The sequence below is a fragment of the Hoplias malabaricus genome, chromosome 11 (assembly GCF_029633855.1).
Source record: "Hoplias malabaricus isolate fHopMal1 chromosome 11, fHopMal1.hap1, whole genome shotgun sequence".
Classification (NCBI taxonomy): Eukaryota; Metazoa; Chordata; class Actinopteri; order Characiformes; family Erythrinidae; genus Hoplias; species Hoplias malabaricus.
In genome coordinates this window covers 6,686,863-6,698,275 of record NC_089810.1, presented here as the reverse complement: position 1 = coordinate 6,698,275, position 11,413 = coordinate 6,686,863, and the positions used below count along the sequence as shown (strand labels likewise).

Genomic DNA, 11,413 nt, shown 5'->3' with positions numbered 1-11,413 from the left:
CAGAAAGGTTCATTCTCAGCTAGAGTTTACAAAGTGTTATTTAAATAAATATGAATTAATATATTAATTAATTAATAAAAACAGGAAAGTGCTTTCAGGAGCTCAGAAGGAGGGCTCAGAATGTGACAACATTTCCACAAGTGTTTCATATCCCACTCTGATCTGATCTGATCCGTAAACAGTGGATAAACCATGACTCTGTCCTGACTCTGGCGTGGAATTCAGACCCCCTATAGTGTCCCCCACTGATGACATGTCCTTGGTTCCCATAAAACTGGAGAGAACCAAGGTTCAAAGGATCCTGAACAGAACCCGCTCAAGAAGCAGTGGTATTTTGTTGGAACAAAGACTATATATAGTAAATAAAAACCTATCACCTATTCACCCATCCAGGGTTGTTCCTAGCACCACAAAACGAGGCCCGAGAACCATTTAGCATTCACTTTAAGAGTGTGAGAAAAGGCCGGGGAGGGAGGAAAGGATGTGTGAGCGTTCAAATCCGATGACAAGATTATTAATGGGGCAGACTGCAGCATATCAGGCTCTTTGCATATTCATGGGGAGGTGCTACCCATGGCACTGGCGGGCACAGCAGAATGGAGGCAGTAACTGAGGTTCCCAGTAAAGACCCTTGCACAGGCGTTGGAGCTCAGTGCTGTTTAAGACAATGAGGAATTGTTGCACAACTTCATCTTCATAAAGTGTAGGGTTCATGGCCTAAATCTATTACACTTCTCCGGCTGGATGCTGTATTCGACTACGACATCCTAATGAACATGGGAATGAGATCTCAATTTCAGCCTGATCCTGTTCACAGATATTTGGGAAATATAAACACAGGCAACGGTTGGAAATTAGGGACATATTTAATATATAAGGGATATGTTTGACATCTGTAGTATTCTTAGGTAGACCTTTGTTTTTCATCAGTCGCCCTGGAAAAGTCAACACATACTTACACCTATGGACAAATCACACTCACCCAGTCACTCACACACTCACCCAGTCACTCACACACTCACTCACACCTGTGGACAGTTTCACACACTCACCCAGTCACTCACACACTCACACAGTCACTCAAACACTCACACAGTCACTCACACACTCACACCTGTGGATAGTTTCACATATTCACCCAGTCACTCACACACTCACTCGGTCATTCACACACTCACCCAGTCACTCACACACTCACACCTGTAGACGGTTTCACACACTCACCCAGTCACTCACACACTCACATCTGTGGTTAGTTTCACACACTCACCCAGTCACTCACACACTCACACCCGTGGACAGTTTCACACACTCACCCAGTCACTCACACACTCACACCCGTGGACAGTTTCACACACTCACCCAGTCACTCACACACTCACACCCATGGACAGTTTCACACACTCACCCAGTCACTCACACACTCACAACTGTGGACAGTTTCACACACTCACCCAGTCACTCACACACTCACACCCATGGACAGTTTCACACACTCACCCAGTCACTCACACACTCACAACTGTGGACAGTTTCACACACTCACCCAGTCACTCACACATTCACACCTGTGGACAGTTTCACACACTCACCCAGTCACTCACACACTCACACCTGTGGACGGTTTCACACACTCACCCAGTCACTCACACATTCACACCTGTGGACAGTTTCACACACTCACCCAGTCACTCACACACTCACACCTGTGGACGGTTTCACACACTCACCCAGTCACTCACACACTCACACCTGTGGACAGTTTCACACCCTCACCCAGTCACTCACACACTCACACCTGTGGACAGTTTCTCACACTCACCCAGTCACTCACACACTCAAACCTGTGGACGGTTTCATACACTCACCCAGTCACACACTCACACCTGTGGTTAGTTTCACACACTCACCCAGTCACTCACACACTCACACCTGTGGACAGTTTCTCACACTCACCCAGTCACTCACACACTCACACCTGTGGTTAGTTTCACACACTCACCCAGTCACTCACACACTCACACCTGTGGACAGTTTTTCACACTCACCCAGTCACTCACACACTCAAACCTGTGGACGGTTTCATACACTCACCCAGTCACACACTCACACCTGTGGTTAGTTTCACACACTCACCCAGTCACTCACACACTCACACCTGTGGACAGTTTCTCACACTCACCCAGTCACTCACACACTCACACCTGTGGTTAGTTTCACACACTCACCCAGTCACTCACACACTCACACCTGTGGACAGTTTCTCACACTCACCCAGTCACTCACACATTCACATGTCTAGACTGCTTCATACACTCAGTCATTCACTCCACCTACCAGCGTGTGTGTTTGGGTTGTTGGAGGAAATCAGGGCACCTGGAGGAAACCCATACAGACACAGTGAGATCACCCCACACTCCTCACAGACCGAGACCCCGAGGAGAGGAGCCCACCCTGGACCCTGATCATTTTCATTAAAAGATCGCCTCAACAGTTCTCGGTGTATAAAATATTTTGGCCCATGTTTGAAGCAGCAGCGGCCCTGTCCCAATTTGCCCTCGCTCTCGAAGCAGGTGGGTGAAGACTAAAATGACCACTTGTAGTCGGCCCATCTGGATCAACATGGTCATGATCAAAGTGCCCCTCAGTGTAATAACGGGGATGTTTGTCCACTGCTGCTTATTCAGCAGTTAATCACAGGTCTTTGGTGTCATGGATGCCAGACCCTGCCAGGCCTGAAGAAGCTCAGAAACCACCACTCGACTCACATTACTTTATCTGTCCTTCACTACAGGGCCACAGATGCTATCAGCGGCCAGTAAACCATGCTCTGCTCCCCACATCAAAGGCCCCCTTCTGAAAGCTCAGTATGTTGATTATGCTCTATTCGCTGCCGTAAGTGGTATTTAGCCTTCATTACTGACCAGAAGACTTGTGTACAATGTACGGCATTGAGTGGGCCGTGGATAAATAAGGTCCTGTATCTATTCCTCACTTTGATTTCTTCTTCATCATTTTCTTTTTCTTCCATTTCTTTTTGATTATGTCTTTTGATTGACAAGGAGCTGTGATCGAGTATCTTAAAGGCAATGTCTATGATTCTGGGAGCTGCTGCTCTCTCTATTTTATTGCGTGCAGAAGCTCTGCATCTTTTAAGGTGAAATAATTGTTTGTATGTGGCTGAAGTTTAAACTGTACATTTTTATTCACTTTTTGACTTACCACAGAAACTTGTTTAGTTTTGTGTCACTTTCACTCTGTGTTTCCTTTCATGCAGTGAGTACTCTCCCAAATCCCAAATCCTTACCATTTGCTGTTCTCCAGTCAGTCTGCTCTAGAAATCGGTCTGAAGTGTTTACGACACCCCAGTGTCTGTAAATATGAAAAAAAAAAAAAACAAAGCGTCTCAGTCTGATATGCTAGGCTTCCTCTCTCTATGCTCACATTAGAGAAATGGCATCTGGAAGGTTTTAAAGACCTCTAAATGGTGAAAAGCATGAACTGAGATGAGGATGTTGCTCTATGGGTAATACTGCATGTTTGTTTTTTGCTGTTTCAGATCAGTTTTTTGCTGTTTCAGGTGGAAATGTCTCCAAATTCTAGAGACGGCTGCATTACCAAAACTGCTACGAAACGAAACAACTCGAGTTACAGATGAATTTCTGTGGTAATTTTAACAGTGAATAAAAAACATTTTAGTTACAGTTGCCCTTGAACCACTAAATTTCTTTTTTAAAAACAGAGAGCACAGTGATTGGGTTAGTGTATGAAACTGTCCCCACAATCATAGAAATCCCCTTTAAGTAAGTTAACTGTAACAGCAAAGAACAAGACAATATTACCCACATATGGTGCAAGAATAGAGCAATATCCTCATCTCGGTTCATGCTTTCGAACATTTGGAGTCTCTTCATTGTCTAAAAACCTCCAAAGCCTAGCATACCTGACTGAGACACTTTGTTTTATTTACAGACACTGGGGCTTTGTAAATACATTAGACAGGTTTCCAGCGCAAACCGACTGAAGAGCAGCACATGGAGTGGAAACACCCTCAGAATTGTATTAAAAATGTTTTTTTGATTAAATTATGAATATCGTCTTTAAAGGGGCTCAATCACAATGTGAGTGGAGCCCATCCAACCCCACCTCGGCCAGGGCTCGCTCTGCTAGTGCCTGAAAGAAACCTAAAGCTAAATACCAGGCCATGGTCTGTTAACTTTATGTGATTAAGAATGATTGGGTTCTTGCTTCGCCACACAGCAAGGATCAAAGAGCACTAGAGGCCTGAGAGCGCCCCCCGTGTCCTGACGGAGCTCCTTTTTGCCCCCATTTCCTTTAGTATCTAATACATGTAGAAGTGTCACCGCTCCCTACTGGATCTCTCCAAGCCCCGTCACGAGCAATGAAGGTATCTGTGAGATGTGTGTTTAAACACAGCCTGTAATTTATAGCCTGGAATGAATAGGGCTGCACGGGGAACTTGTAAAACTGCTTTCCGTGCCCTGATGTTGACTGATCTGACCTTATAAACTAGCAGAAACTCGCACTATCTCTGAAATCTGGGGTTTGTTGTGACTTATGGCGGTGAAGTCAGGGAGAAATAAGGATTGCGCTCTGAAGCTGATTTGCGAGCTGTATTATAGGATGTAATGTAACAGATGTATCTGGATTTATTTGGGTTGATAACATGAAGCGCTTGGATCTCTTCCCCTGGCCTCAAAGAAAACAGCTGCGTCCAAAACCTTCCCTGCACAACTTTATAAAACTCTTAACTATCTCACTTCTCAATCTTATGATCCCTGAAATCCATTAGAACCAGTATTCTCCGCAATATTTCTCAGTTATAGTCTTGTAATAACTCTTGGAAGCTTGAGCGAGTTATCACTGCGCTGCCTTGTTTGAGTAAAGACAGCCGCGTTAGCCGCCGTGGAGATTAGACCGTGCTGCCAGTTTGGGATTGCAAGCTTTTGAAGCCGTGCAGCTGAATCTCGATAACAATGAATGTGCTTACTGAACGCAAACACTCCTGCGTCCAGAAGCTTCCCTTCCTTGTAAACAAAGTGTCTTAGGACCGGCCGCTGTGGCGGTCGCACACTCGGCTTTTGTCGGCCCCCTCAACGGCCCTCGGCAGAGTCACATCACAAGGCGGTTATCAGCCTCGTCAACTCCTAACTGCTGGGACAGGAAAGGAGGATGTGGATACTTTTTCAAAGCTGAAATATTGGGGAAGGCACTTAAAAAGAAGGGATGCAGACGGACGGCTGCACATGTTTGTTTGCCACACGGTGCTCCAGTGTCACACTTCCTCACATTCAAACTGTGTGTTTGCACTTTTACCCCCTTCCCTTGCTTGGACTGGGAAGCTCATTGTTGGAGGACTATAGAGAGAGGAGGTGGCTCGGCGTAAAAGTCTGTTCCTTGTTTATTTCATTTTCAAAAAAATGGCTCTTAATTACAAGATACTCAAAGTAGATGTAAATGAATCCCCTCGACACATTTTCATATTTACTGTGTCAATTTGACATTATTTGGAGGATAAGCAAAAATGCAACCAACGTCTACAACTGAACCAAACGTAAGCCTTCCATGAACAACTGTAATGTAATATTTCTATAAAAGATCATCAGATTCTTTACAACTCCTTGAAAGTAAGTAAAAACCCTGTGTCCACTCACTGTCCACTCTTTTAGACCTCACTGGTCCACTTATAGATATAAGGTCTGTCCCAAAAGTGAGCTGCCTAGGTAGGCACTGAGTGCATAGACAGCTTTTTAAGTAGGCAGCACTCTAACGGTCGTCTGTCCTCATGAGGCCGATTATTGAGATGCTGTAGTTAGAGAGCAATTGCATCACGGCTTGTTCCCGCCCACCACATGCAACCTGTGTTTACTTACTTCAGTGGCTAGCATCGCCTTAGCATTTCAGCGCGGTGGATTGTAATCTTCCATTTTTTATCTCAATTCTTGCTCTGGGAGAAGAGCAAAATAGATGGGAGATGTTCTGGAATTGCATCATGGGATTGCCTTCACGCCTAAGGAAGGGTTAGATGCTTTTCGGCCAGATTAAGATATCTCAGTAGGCAGTATAATGAGGTATCTAAGAATTTGGACAGCCTACGTGTCGGGAGTGCCCACACTGTGATATAAAACAGCTCACTAGGTTTTGGGACAGTCCCGTAACGTCAGAGACAGTAGCTCATCTGTCGCTGCACAGTGTGTGTGTGTGTTGTCCTCTAGTCCTTCATCAGTGACACAAGACTCTGTTGTCAGGATATTGTTGGGCTATTCTCAATCCAACAGTGACACTGAGGGGTTTAACAACTCCAGCAGCACTGCTGAGTCTGATCCACCACGTCAGTGTCACTGCAGCACTGAGAATGATCCACCGGTCAAATCCAAATGATCCTGACCATTGAAGAATAGGGTGAAAGTGGACATCAACGTATGCAGAACAAGAGCTCGACTACAGTCTGTAACTATAGAACTGTAATGGGCTCCTTTATGAGCCAATAAAACGGTCCATACGAGTAGAAAAATGACATCATGATGTTATGGGTGATTGGTGTATTTTAATTTTTGTCCACTCCTTCATTTTAATTCTGCAGCCAATCAAAAGAGCAGACCTCAGCCTCATAGCTGAAACCCAGAGTGTACCTTTAAGGCTAGTAGTTCAGGTTGGAAAGCAAACAAGCAACCAGGCATATCTGTGTCTAAAGCCAGGCCAAGGGGGGTCCGGGGATATCTTAACACTGCCAGCGAGGGGCCGCCAGGGGAGAGAGGAGGGGGCTGAAGGAGGAAGCAGGAGGCTGCTGAGGACATTACAGGCTGAAACAGGTTCATTCTGTGCTTATCTCAGGGCCCCACTGTCAAAAAAACTCTCCCCGTCTTGGAGTGCTGGTGTAAAAGGGAGAGGGGGGGAAAAAAAGTGTTTACAATTTGAGGAGGTCAAGGACTCCAGAACAGATAAGTATTAACAGAACATGGCTGTCATGGCCTTTTCACACAAGAGGGAAACTTCACTTGAGCCTGTGCAGTGTGAGCTCAGGGGTTTGCTGTTGTAAATGGTGAGGTGTATTATGGGCTATTCTTCACCAGTACAAAGCTGACTTAAAGCACAGAGTGAATGTAGGGCCTTTACACGCCATTAAAACACAACTGCGTGTGTACTCTAGAGGAGTCTGTGGCCTGTGATTTGAAAATCCACTTTATCACCTCCACTTACCACATAGGAGCACTTTGTAGTTCTACATTTACAGACTGTAGTCCATCTGTTGCTCAGTATACTTTGTTAGTCCCTTTTCACACTATTCTTCATTGGTGAGGACCCCCACAGAGCAGGTATTATTTGGGTGGTGGCTGCAGTGACACTGGCATTGTGTGTGAGTGTGTTTGGTGCTGGTACGAGTGGATCAGACACAGCAATGTCTGCTGGAGTTTTTTAAACGCTTCAGTGTCTGACTGGAAACAGTCCACCAAACTCAAAGTGTGTGTCCACCGATGAAGGGCTAGAAGACGATCAGCACAAACAGATCACTGGCAGCTGTGACCTGGCTTTATATGCTGAGGGACCAGATCACTATTTGGCATCTATGCTGTGTGCTTTGTGTTGTCTCGTGAGTGTGTTGTATATTTGTGCTGTTGTGCTCTTCTTGGTCTGTGTTAAAGATAAAAAGAAACATAAAAATCCCCTAAAATCACAAATATACAACAGTAAATCTAGAAGAAATCAAAGGAAAACATATAAATATGTATTTATTTATGAACAAAATGTTGTAAATAGCTAAGTTTGTCCTAATTTATTTTAAAACATGTTATGAATTTGCTTCTCCCTTCCCACTTAAGCCTTTATGGGTTTGTATGCTCTCTTCAAAGCCTTGAAAAATCCCAGCTCACTAAAAAAGAGACATTTTTCCATGATTTTTGAAACAGTAACCTTGTTACCTACAGAGACGAGACAAACGGACCTTTTCTGCTCTGAATCGCGGATGGAAAAAATGGAGCTAAGAGAGGTTTGACCCTGTACATGGCATAATACACTGAGTGAGCACAGAGGAGGGTCCTCTCAGAGATGACTTTGGAATAGTGTATCTGTGTTAAGGTGAACGAGGCTCTCTGCAATGTTACACACCGTGTCATACCTTCCTCCAGCTGGAATAAACACCTGAGTGGCATTTTTACACTTGGCTTTTCAGTCATATATCACTGGCCAGCTGCTGGACGCAAGACGGTTCATGCCATGCTCAGGACATTAAGAATGGACCTAAGCTAAGATGCTAAGGTACTTACACAAGCCATTCAATATTCAAAAGATTTTTATTCAAGTCACCAACACTTTCTACAGGAATGTTAGCAGCACGGTGGGGCAGCACGGTGGTGCAGCTGGTAGTGTCACAGTCACATAGCTTCAGGGACCTGGAGGTTATGGGTTCGATTCCCGCTCCGGGTGACTGTCTGTGAGGAGTGTGGTGTGTTCTCCATGTGTCTGCGTGGGATTCCTCCGGGTGACTGTCTGTGAGGAGTTTGGTGTGTTCTCTCTGTGTTTGCGTGGGTTTCCTCCGGGTGACTGTCTGTGAGGAGTGTGGTGTGTTCTCTCTGTGTCTGCGTGGGATTCCTCTGGGTGACTGTCTGTGAGGAGTGTGGTGTGTTCTCTCTGTGTTTGCGTGGGTTTCCTCCGGGTGACTGTCTGTGAGGAGTGTGGTGTGTTCTCTCTGTGTTTGCGTGGGTTTCCTCCGGGTGACTGTCTGTGAGGAATGTGGTGTGTTCTCTCTGTGTCTGTGTGGGTTTCCTCTGGGTGACTGTCTGTGAGGAATGTGGTGTGTTCTCTCTGTGTCTGTGTGGGTTTCCTCCGGGTGACTGTCTGTGAGGAGTGTGGTGTGTTCTCTCTGTGTTTGCGTGGGTTTCCTCCGGGTGACTGTCTGTGAGGAATGTGGTGTGTTCTCTCTGTGTCTGTGTGGGTTTCCTCCGGGTGACTGTCTGTGAGGAGTGTGGTGTGTTCTCTCTGTGTCTGTGTGGGTTTCCTCCGGGTTCTCTGGTTTCCTCCCACAGTCCAAAAACACACGTTGGTAGGTTGATTGGCGATTCAAAAGTGTCCGTAGGTGTGAGTGTGTGAGTGAATGTGTGTGTGTGTTGCCATGTTAAGGACTGGCACCCCCTCCAGGGTGTGTTCCCACCTTGCGCCCAATGATTCCAGGTAGGCCCTGGACCCACCGCGACCCTGAACTGGATACGGGTTACAGATAATGAATGAATGAATGAAAAGTTTGCCTTTTCTGTCTGTGGAGTGTAGTGTATTATCCCTCCGTCGGCATGGCTTTCCTCCCAATGTCCAAACACGCGTTTGTGCATTGGCGGTGTGTGCCTGGGTGAGTGTATGACTTTTTTCACAGGTGTGAGTGTGTTGTACCCAGTGATTCCTGGTAGGCTCTGGACCCAGCTCGACTCTGATCAGAATGAAGTGGTTACAAAAGATGAATGAATTATTAACAGTGATAATAATCAGCTGTATTTGTATGGCATTGTTCTGTGCCTCAGCTCAAAGTGCAGCCCCGAGGGTTGTGATTCGAGGTGTGTATTGTGAAGCTCTCAGAGTATTGTGATATACTGTGCTCTGCTGACCTTGCTTATTGTCCTCACTTAAGATCTATTCCACAGTGTCAGTGTTAACACCCTTGGCTTTATGCCCTGCATTTGATCGGACTAACTCTGCCGTGAATCACACTTTGAATCTGATGTGTGACGTAGTCTCATGTTAAAATAAGCCACTGATTACTCATGGCTATTAGATAAGATCCTTGAGTCGGGTAGACGTGGCTCCCCCTGTGTCCTGACCACATACACCAGTCACAACACGTCCCCTCTGCTGCAGGCGGGTCGACTGGAGACTCCTCTTGGCCTTTTTCCATGGGGCTATCAAATGAGACGGAGTAGAACTGTGCCAAGACACTAGAGACAGCACCAGAGCGTTGGACTCGGCTACACTTCCTCCTCATGTTCACTAACAAGCCACAGTATCCTTTTCAGTGTGCATGTCTGAGAGAGAGAGAGAGAGAGAGAGAGAGAGAGAGAGAGAGAACAAGAGACAGTCAGAGAGATAGAGGGAGAAAGAATGAATAAGAGTAAAGAACACTAAAATGAAATGGAGGGTGAGAGATGAGATAAAGAGGGAAAACAAAAAGAAATTCAGAAGGTGGGGGAAGGAAAGAGAAAAAAAATAAGGAAGGTTGAGGGAGAGAAAGAGATGGAGAAGAACGAGAGAAAATTGAACTGAAGAGAGAGAGAGAAAGAGAGGAAGAGAAAATGAGGTTTAGAAATATTTCTGTTTAAAGTGAAGCATCTGATTATATTTGTTTTCCCTGTCGTCATCGGGCAGCTGTGGGGGAGACAGTAGCCCATTGATAATTAGTAGCTGAAGATCAAATCAGAGCGAGTTAGTGGTGATCAAATAGTTAACAGTTCGTTGCTGACCTGGAATGTAAGTGTTTCAGACACTTCAGAGGACATCCTGCTTATTCCAGCCCACTGAGCTTCAGCCCGCTGAGGTGATGGAAGTGGAGCTCACTGATGCAACACATACTCCACCTTCCACTGCTCTCAGAGCTGCTGGACTTTTGTGTCTTTAATGATACCTATTTAACCCAGTGCAGTTATTTTTTTAGGAAAACAAACAGTGTTTCTGCTTCACAACCTGTGAAGTTTGCCTCAGCCCAGCGACTAACTCGTATAATGCACAGTGTTAGTTCCAGAAGCAACCACAGTCCCTAAGGAAGAAAGGGAAGACACCTCTTCCTTTTCTGATACAGCAGAATATAACTCTTGGTTTCCTTCTACTGCTGTTCTATAGAGAGCTTTCTGACCTATTGTGTGTGTGTGTGTGTGTGTGTGTGTGTGTGTGGTTTTCCAGCTGCACAACGGCATAGAGGAAAATGCTCTAGAGGGTCATCATCACAGCTCAGAGGATTATTGGCTGCCCTCTCCCTTCCCTGGATGACTTGTATATTTCTCCTTGCCTCAGAAAGGCACCGAATATTCTCAGGGTCCCATCCCATCCTGGACTCTCACTCTTTGAGCTGCTACCCTCCAGCAGACATTACAGGACACTGAGGGGCAAGACAAACAGATTAAAAAACAGTGTTTATGTCAGAGCCCTAATCGCACTTAACAATAAATAACTGCTGAATGTAGACGAGCAGTGAACAGAATCATAAGTGTTCAGTGTATTTATTTGTGTTTATTGTTTTGTAAGTTTTTAGGCTTTACGTGTTCAGTATTTGACAACTCAATGGAGCATTTATATATTCATTCATTCCTTTATTCATTCATTATCTGTAACCTTTATTCAGTTCAGGGTCACGGTGGGTCCAGAGCCTACCTGGAATCATTGGGTGTATGGCGAGGACACACCCTGTAGGGGGCGC

At 45.5% G+C, this 11,413-nt stretch overlaps 1 long non-coding RNA gene across 1 annotated transcript in view; it reads left to right on the top strand.

Moving 5' to 3' along the window:
- LOC136709220 (uncharacterized) overlaps nt 1-11,152 on the top strand; it is a 197,903-nt gene extending 186,751 nt beyond the window's left edge. Inside the window, exon 3 of the long non-coding RNA XR_010804462.1 lies at nt 10,900-11,152. This is a non-coding gene — a long non-coding RNA (uncharacterized lncRNA). The remainder of the gene's footprint in view (nt 1-10,899) is intronic.
- Nucleotides 11,153-11,413: the final 261 nt, after the last annotated feature.